The sequence below is a fragment of the Triticum dicoccoides genome, chromosome 2A (genome assembly GCF_002162155.2).
Source record: "Triticum dicoccoides isolate Atlit2015 ecotype Zavitan chromosome 2A, WEW_v2.0, whole genome shotgun sequence".
Taxonomy (NCBI): domain Eukaryota; kingdom Viridiplantae; phylum Streptophyta; class Magnoliopsida; order Poales; family Poaceae; genus Triticum; species Triticum dicoccoides.
Genome location: NC_041382.1, coordinates 753333891 through 753343189, shown reverse-complemented (window position 1 = coordinate 753343189; position 9299 = coordinate 753333891).

The window sequence follows — 9299 nt, the reverse complement described above, 5'->3', positions numbered from 1 at the left end:
CCCTTTGCTTTCATCACTCTAGCGCCAAAGGACCTTGATCATGTTTCCAAGTGCCTCACAAGTATCAAAGTTAGTCTCAAGTACTCTGGGAGCATACAAGGATATCCAAATGTGAAGAAATGAAGGGTGTCTGAGATGAAGTCTCATGACTATCACGTGATGATGACAAAGATACTTCAAGTTGCACTTAGAGGGATAAAGGACAATCTCATTCGTGAAACACTTATTGACTATTGTAATCTTTTCATTATCACATGTTATCTATCAAAGTACGATTAGTTTGAAACGTCTTGCAAGGATACGGGAAGAGATGGTTGTCATAATGTGTGAGCTTGAGATCTACTTCCCACCTGCATTCTTTGACATTATCATACATCTATTGGTCCATGTTGTCCCAGAGATCGATCATAGACCTGGGACTGATATACTGGCACAACATATTCCCACTCAAAAGGATGAATGAGTTTGTCAAGGCATACATTCGTAATAGGGCTCGTACTGATGGAAACACCGTCCAGGGATTTCCTCCATAGGAGTGCCTCACATTTTGGATGTGTTACATGGATGTGAAAAAATCTATTGGCATGCCTGTTATAAGAAGCACGTTGGCAGGATCGAAGGAGTATGTCACTAGGTTGGGAAGAAGGATTTTCATTAGGGCATTGATGAACCAAACCAGTGCGAGGACTTGTACAGAGCGCACACAATAGCATAGCAACACCTAAAAGTGGCCGATGCTTGGTTGGAGAAATGCCTCAACACAATAAGAGAAAGTATGAGGACCTTGGGAAACTAAAGAATGAGGACCAAATTGCGGGACAACACAAATCCTCCTTAGCATGTTAGTTCAAAGATCACATTTTGCATAACCCATTCCCGAGGGTGATGACAAAGCAAAGACAATATTCTTCATGGCACATGGCCCCTATGTCATGACTTATCAATGATATGATATTAATGTATACACAGTCTATACGGAGGCCAAAGACAATGATAGTGATTACGAGAACTCGGGTGATGATGGAGGCCTTCATCGGTAAAGTAAAGAACAGATACTACGACAAGCTCAAAGATATCTGGGTACTTGACTACTCGAGAGAGTATATGGTCGCAATGTTTATGTCAGTTCGGCGAAGATCAACATATTTAAAGAACATACTTTCACTACCATGGTTATACCCGCAAAACCTACTAGGAAGAGTGTGAAAGGAATCACCACCAACAATTAGTCGTGGATATGACATTAAGTGCCAAGCCATGTGCTTCTACATAACCAGCTTGGCAAAGCCAAGTCATGTGCTCATGAGGAGAGGTAAAAGCAGAATATCTGGAATGGATAGAGTCATGGACGAGGAATAATTTGACCAATTCGGCGACCAGTGGAAGAATATAATGGTAAAATTTACACTACCAGAAGGAGAAAAATTACATTGCCTAAGATAGGTGTACCTTCAAAAGGTGGAGTCACAATGGGGCTAAAGTAAACCGGGAAGACCAAGAAGAGCAAAACGACCATTGAGAAAATTATCAAAGAACGCTCACAAACTAGTGCAACGGCCATTAATTTCTCACATTGTTGTATCGCTTTTGTATTTGCACTTGACCACTCATGTAATACCAAACTATCAGCTCACTCTCAAGCCTTATTACATTTTACCTTTGAAACTACGATTCTTCCCCAAACTAACCGTAACTATCACTATTGATGTAATATGTACTCATAATCGTCAATAAAGAAATTCTAACACACACCAAACCTTCAAACCCTAAAAATATAGTGTTGGGGAACGTAGCAGAATTTTAAAATTTTCTACGCATCACCAAGATCAATCTATGGATTCATTTAGCAACGAGGAAGAGGGGAGTGCATATACATACCCTTGTAGATCGCGCGCGGAAGCGTTCAAGGGAACGGGGTTGATGGAGTCGTACTCGTCGTGATCCTAATCACCGATGACCTAGCGCCGAACGGAAGGCACCTCCGCGTTCAACACACGTACGGTTGGGAAGACGTCTCCTCCAACTTGAATCCAGCAAGGGGAAGGAGAGGTCGATGAAGATCCAGCAGCACGACGGCGTGGTGGTGGAAGCAACGGTGATCTCGGCAGGGCTTCGCCAAGCTCAGGGAGAGGGAGGAGTGTCACGGGAGGGAGAGGGAGGCACCAGGGGCTAGGGTGCGGCTGCCCTCCCTCCCCCCCACTATATATAGGACCCCTAGGGGGGCGCCGGCCCTAGGAGATGCAATCTCCAAGGGGGGCGGCGGCCAAGGGGGGTGGAGTGCCCCCCAAGCCAAGTGGGCGCCCCCACCCCTAGGGTTTCCAACCCTAGGCGCAGGGGAGGCCCATGGGGGGCGCACCAGCCCACTAGGGGATGGTTCCCCTCCCACTTCAACCCATGGGGCCCTCCTGGATAGGTGGCCCCACCCGGTGGACCACCGGGACCCTTCCGGTGGTCCCGGTACAATACCGATTAACCCCGAAACTTTCCCGATGGCCGAAACTTGACTTCCTATACATAAATCTTCACCTCCGGATCATTCTGGAACTCCTCGTGACGTCCGGGATCTCATCTGGGACTCCGAACAACTTTCGGGTTACCGTATACTAATATCTCAACAACCCTAGCGTCACCGAACCTTAAGTGTGTAGACCCTACGGGTTCGAGAGACACGCAGACATGACCGAGACGACTCTCCGGTCAATAACCAACAGCGGGATCTGGATACCCATGTTGGCTCCCACATGCTCCTCGATGATCTCATCGGATGAACCACGATGTCGAGGATTCAATCAATCTCGTATACAATTCCCCTTGTCAATCGGTACGTTACTTGCCCGAGACTCGATCGTCGGTATCCCAATACCTCGTTCAATCTCGTTACCGGCAAGTCACTTTACTCGTACCATAATGCATGATCCCGTGATCAACCACTTGATCACATTGAGCTCATTATGATGATGCATTACCGAGTGGGCCCAGAGATACCTCTCCGTCATACGGAGTGACAAATCCCAGTCTCGATTCGTGCTAACCCAACAGACTCTTTCGGAGATACCCGTAGTGTACCTTTATAGTCACCCAGTTACGTTGTGACGTTTGGCACACCCAAAGCACTCCTGCGGTATACGGGAGTTGCATAATCTCATGGTCTAAGGAAATGATACCTGACATTCGGAAAAGCTCTAGCAAACGAACTACACGATCTTTAAGCTATGCTTAGGATTGGGTCTTGTCCATCACATCATTCTCCTAATGATGTGATCCCGTTATCAATGACATCCAATGTCCATATTCAGGAAACCATGACTATCTTTTGATCAATGAGCTAGTCAACTAGAGGCTCACTAGGGACGTGTTGTGGTCTATGTATTCACACATGTATTACGATTTCCGGATAACACAATTATAGCATGAACAATAGACAATTATCATGAACAAAGAAATATAATAATAACCATTTTATTATTGCCTCTAGGGCATATTTCCAACAGTCTCCCACTTGCACTAGAGTCAATAGTCTAGTTACATTGTGATGAATCGAATACCCATACAGTTCTGGTGTTGATCATGTTTTGCTCTACGGAGAGGTTTAGTCAACGGATCTGCCACATTCAGGTCCGTATGTACTTTACAAATATCTATGTCTCCATTTTGAACACATTCACGAATGGAGTTGAAGCGACGCTTGATATGCCTGGTCTTCCTGTGAAACCTGGGCTCCTTGGCAACGGCAATAGCTCCAGTGTTGTCACAGAAGAGAGTCATCGGACTCGACGCATTGGGAATGACTCCTAGGTCGGTAATGAACTCCTTCACCCAGATTGCTTCTTGTGCTGCCTCCGAGGCTGCCATGTACTCCGCTTCACATGTAGATCCCGCCACAACGCTTTTCTTGCAACTGCACCAGCTTACTGCCCCACCATTCAAAATATACACGTATCCGGTTTGTGACTTAGAGTCATCCAGATCTGTGTCGAAGCTAGCATCAACGTAAACCTTTATGATGAGCTCTTCGTCACCTCCATAAACGAGAAACATATCCTTAGTCCTCTTCAGGTACTTCAGGATATTCTTGACCGATGTCCAGTGTTCCATGCCGGGATTACTTTGGTACCTTCCTACCAAACTTACGGCAAGGTTTACATCAGGTCTGGTACACAGCATAGCATACATGATAGACCCTATGGCCGAGGCATAGGGGACGACACTCATCTTTTCTCTATCTTCTGCCGTGGTCGGGCATTGAGCCATCCTCAATCTCGTACCTTTCAATACAGGCAAGAACCTCTTCTTTGACTGGTCCATATTGAACTTCTTCAATATCTTGTCAAGGTACGTACTCTGTGAAAGACCAATGAGGCGTCTCGATCTATCTCTATAGATCTTGATGCCTAATATGTAAGCAACTTCTCCAAGATCCTTCATCGAAAAACACTTGTTCAAATAGGACTTTATGTTTTCCAAGAATTCTATATCATTTCCCATCAACAGTATGTCATCCACATACAATATGAGAAATGCCACAGAGCTTCCACTCACTTTCTTGTAAATGCAGGCTTCTCCATAAGTCTGCATAAACCCAAACGCTTTAATCATCTCATCAAAACGAATGTTCCAACTCCGAGATGCTTGCACCAGCCTATAGATCGAGCGTTGGAGCTTTCACACCTTGTCAGCATTCTTAGGATCGACAAAACCTTCCGGCTGCATCATATACAATTCTTCCTTAAGGAAACCATTAAGGAATGTCGTTTTGACGTCCATTTGCCATATCTCATAATCATAGAATGTGACAATTGCTAACATGATTCGGACGGACTTCAGCTTCGCTACGGGTGAGAAAGTCTCATCGTAGTCAACCCCTTGAACTTGTCGATAACCCTTAGCGACAAGCTGAGCTTTATAGATGGTTACATTACCATCCGCGTTTGTCTTCTTCTTAAAGATCCATTTATTTTCGATGGCTCGCCGATCATCGGGCAAGTCAGTCAAAGTCCATACTTTGTTTTCATACATGGATCCTATCTCGGATTTCATGGCTTCCAGCCATTTGTCGGAATCTGGGCCCGCCATCGCTTCTTCATAGTTCGAAGGTTCACCGTTGTCTAACAACATGATTTCCAAGACAGGGTTGCCGTACCACTCTAGTGCGGAACGTGTCCTTGTGGACCTTCGAAGTTCAGTACCAACTTGATCTGAAGTTTCATGATCATCATCATTAACTTCCTCTCTAGTCGGTGCAGGCACCTCAGGAACATTTTCTTGGGTTGCACCACTTTTCGGTTCAAGAGGTAATACTTCATCAAGTTCTACTTTCCTCCCACTTATTTCTTTCGAGAGAAACTCTTTCTCTAGAAAGGATCCATTCTTGGCAACAAAGATCTTGCCTTCGGATCTGAGGTAGAAGGTATACCCAATAGTTTCTTTAGGGTATCCTATGAAGACGCATTTTTCGATTTGGGTTCGAGCTTTTCAGGTTGAAGTTTCTTGACATAAATATCGCACCCCCAAACTTTTAGAAGCGACAGCTTAGGTTTCTTCCCAAACCATAATTTATACGGTGTCGTCTCAATGGATTTCGACGGAGCCCTATTTAAAGTGAATGTGGCACTCTCTAAAGCATAGCCCCAAAATGATAGCAGTAGATCGGTAAGAGACATCATAGATTGCACCATATCCAATAGAGTGCGATTACGACGTTCGGACACACCATTACGCTGAGGTGTTCCAGGCGGCGTGAGTTGTGAAACTATTCCACATTTCCTTAAGTGTGTGCCAAATTCGTGACTCAAGTATTCTCCCTCACGATCTGATCGCAAGAACTTGATTTTTCTGTCACGTTGATTCTCAGCCTCACTCTAAAATTCCTTGAACTTTTCAAAGGTCTCAGACTTGTGTTTCATTAAGTAGACATACCCATATCTACTCAAGTCATCAGTGAGGGTGAGAACATAACGATAGCCACCGCGAGCCTCAACACTCATTGGACCGCACACATCAGTATGTATGATTTCCAATAAGTTGGTTGCTCGCTCCATTGTTCCTGAGAACGGAGTCTTGGTCATTTTACCCATGAGGCATGGTTCGCACGTGTCAAATGATTCGTAATCAAGAGACTCCAAAATTCCATCTGCATGGAGCTTTGCGTTTGACACCTATGTGACCAAGGCGGCAGTGCCACAAGTATGTGGGACTATCATTATCAACCTTACATCTTTTGGTATTCACACTATGAATATGTGTAACATTACGCTCGAGATTCATTAAGAATAAACCATTCACCAGTGGGGCATGACCCTAAAACATCTCTCTCATATAAATAGAACAACCATTATTCTCGGATTTAAATGAGTAGCCATCTCGAATTAAACGAGATCATGATACAATGTTCATGCTCAAAGCTGGCACTAAATAACAATTATTGAGGTTTAAAACTAATCCCGTAGGTAAATGTAGAGGTCACATCGACCTTGGAACCATTCCCGACACGCATCGTCACCTCGTCCTTCGCCAGCCTCCGCTTATTCCGCAGCCCCTGCTTTGAGTTACAAATGTGAGCAACCGCATCGGTATCAAATACCCAGGAGCTACTACGAGTACTGGTAAGGTACACATCAATTACATGTATATAACATATACCTTTAGTGTTGCCGGCCTTCTTGTCCGCTAAGTATTTGGGGCAGTTCCGCTTCCAGTGACCACTTCCCTTGCAATAAAAACACTCAGTCTCAGGCTTGGGTCCATTCTTTGACTTCTTCCCGGCAGCTTGCTTACCGGGCGCGGCAACCCCCTTGCCGTCCTTCTTGAAGTTCTTCTTACCCTTGCCTTTCTTAAACTTAGTGGTTTTATTAACCATCAACACTTGATGTTCCCTTTTGATTTCCACCTCCGCTGATTTCAGCATTGAATATACCTCAGGAATGGTCTTTTCCATCCCTTGCATATTGAAGTTCATCACAAAGCTCTTGTAGCTCGGTGGAAGCGACTGAAGGATTCTGTCATTGACCGCGTCATCCGGGAGATTAACTCCCAGCTGAGTCAAGCGGTTATGCAACCCAGACATTTTGAATATGTGCTCACTGACAGAACTATTTTCCTTCATCTTACAGCTGAAGAACTTGTCGGAGACTTCATACTCTCGACCCGGGCATGAGCTTGGAAAACCATTTTCAGCTCTTCGAACATCTCATATGCTCCGTGTTGCTCAAAACGCTTTTGGAGCCCCGGTTCTAAGCTGTAAAACATGCCGCACTGAACGAGGGAGTAATCATCAGCACGTGACTGCCAAGCATTCATAACGTCTTGGTTCTCTGGGATGGGTGCGTCACCTAGCGGTGCTTCTAGGACATAATCTTTCTTGGCAGCTATGAGGATGATCCTCAGGTTCCGGACCCAGTCCGTATAGTTGCTGCCATCATCTTTCAGCTTGGTTTTCTCTAGGAACGCGTTGAAGTTGAGGACAACATGGGCCATTTGATCTACAAGACATATTGTAAAGATTTTAGACTAAGTTCATGATAATTAAGTTCATCTAATCAAATTATTCAATGAACTCCCACTCAGATAAACATCCCTCTAGTCATCTAAGTGAAACATGATCCGAGTCAACTAGGTCGTGTCCGATCATCACGTGAGACAGACTAGTCAACGTCGGTGAACATCTTCATGTGGATCATATCTTCTATACGACTCATGCTCGACCTTTCGGTCTTCCGTGTTTCGAGGCCATGTATGTACATGCTCGGCTCGTCAAGTCAACCTAAGTGTATTGCGTGTGTAAATCTGGCTTACACCCGTTGTATTCGAACGTTAGAATCTATCACACCCGATCATCACATGGTGCTTCGAAACAACGAACCTTCGAAATGATGCACAGTTAGGGGGAACACTTTCTTGAAATTATTACGAGGGATCATCTTATTTAAGCTACCGTCGTTCTAAGCAAATAAGATGCAAAACATGATAAACATCACATGCAATCAAATAGTGACATGATATGGCCAATATCATTTGCTCCTTTTGATCTCCATCTTCGGGGCTCCATGATCATCGTTGTCACCGGCATGACACCATGATCTCCATCATCGTGTCTTCCTGAAGTTGTCTCGTCATCTATTACTTCTACTACTATGGCTAACGCTTTAGCAATAAAGTAAAGTAATTACATGATGTTTATGTTGACACGCAGGTCATAAATAGATTAAGACAATTCCTATGGCTCTTGCCGGTTGTCATACTCATCGACATGCAAGTCTTGATTCCTATTACAAGAACATGATCAATCTCATACATCACATATATCATTCATCACATTCTTTTGGCCACATCACATCACACGACACATGCTGCAAAAACAAGTTAGACGTCCTCTAATTGTTGTTGCAAGTTTTTACGTGGCTGCTCTAGGTTTCTAGCAAGAACGTTTCTTACCTGCGCCAAAACCACAACGTGATATGCCAATTTCTATTTACCCTTCATAAGGACCCTTTTCATCGAATCCGATCCGACTAAAGTGGGAGAGACAGACACCCGCTAGCCACCTTATGCAATTAGTGCATGTCAGTCGGTGGAACCAGTCTCACGTAAGCATATGTGTAAGGTCGGTCTGGGCCGCTTCATCCCACGATGCCGCCGAATCAAGATAAGACTAGTAACGGCAAGTAAATTGACAATCTCGACGCCCACAACTACTTTGTGTTCTACTCGTGCATAGAAACTACACATAGACCTAGCTCATGATGCCACTGTTGGGGAACGTAGCAGAATTTTAAAATTTTCTACGCATCACCAAGATCAATCTATGGAGTCATCTAGAAACGAGGGAGAGGGGAGTGCATCTACATACCCTTGTAGATCGCGTGCGGAAGCGTTCAAGGGAACGAGGTTGATGGAGTCGTACTCGTCGTGATCCTAATCACCGATGACCTAGCGCCGAACGGACGACACCTCCGCGTTCAACACACGTACGGTTGGGAAGACGTCTCCTCCAACTTGATCCAGCAAGGGGAAGGAGAGGTTGATGAAGATCCAGCAGCACGACGGCGTGGTGGTGGAAGCAACGGTGATCTCGGTAGGGCTTCGCCAAGCTCAGGGAGAGGGAGGAGTGTCACGGGAGGGAGAGGGAGGCGCCAGGGGCTAGGGTGCGGCTGCCCTCCCTCCCCCCCACTATATATAGGACCCCTAGGGGGGCGCCAGCCCTAGGAGATGCAATCTCCATGGGGGGCGGCGGCCAAGGGGGGTGAAGTGCCCCCCAAGCCAAGTGTGGCGCCCCCACCCCTAGGGTTTCCAACCCTAGGCGC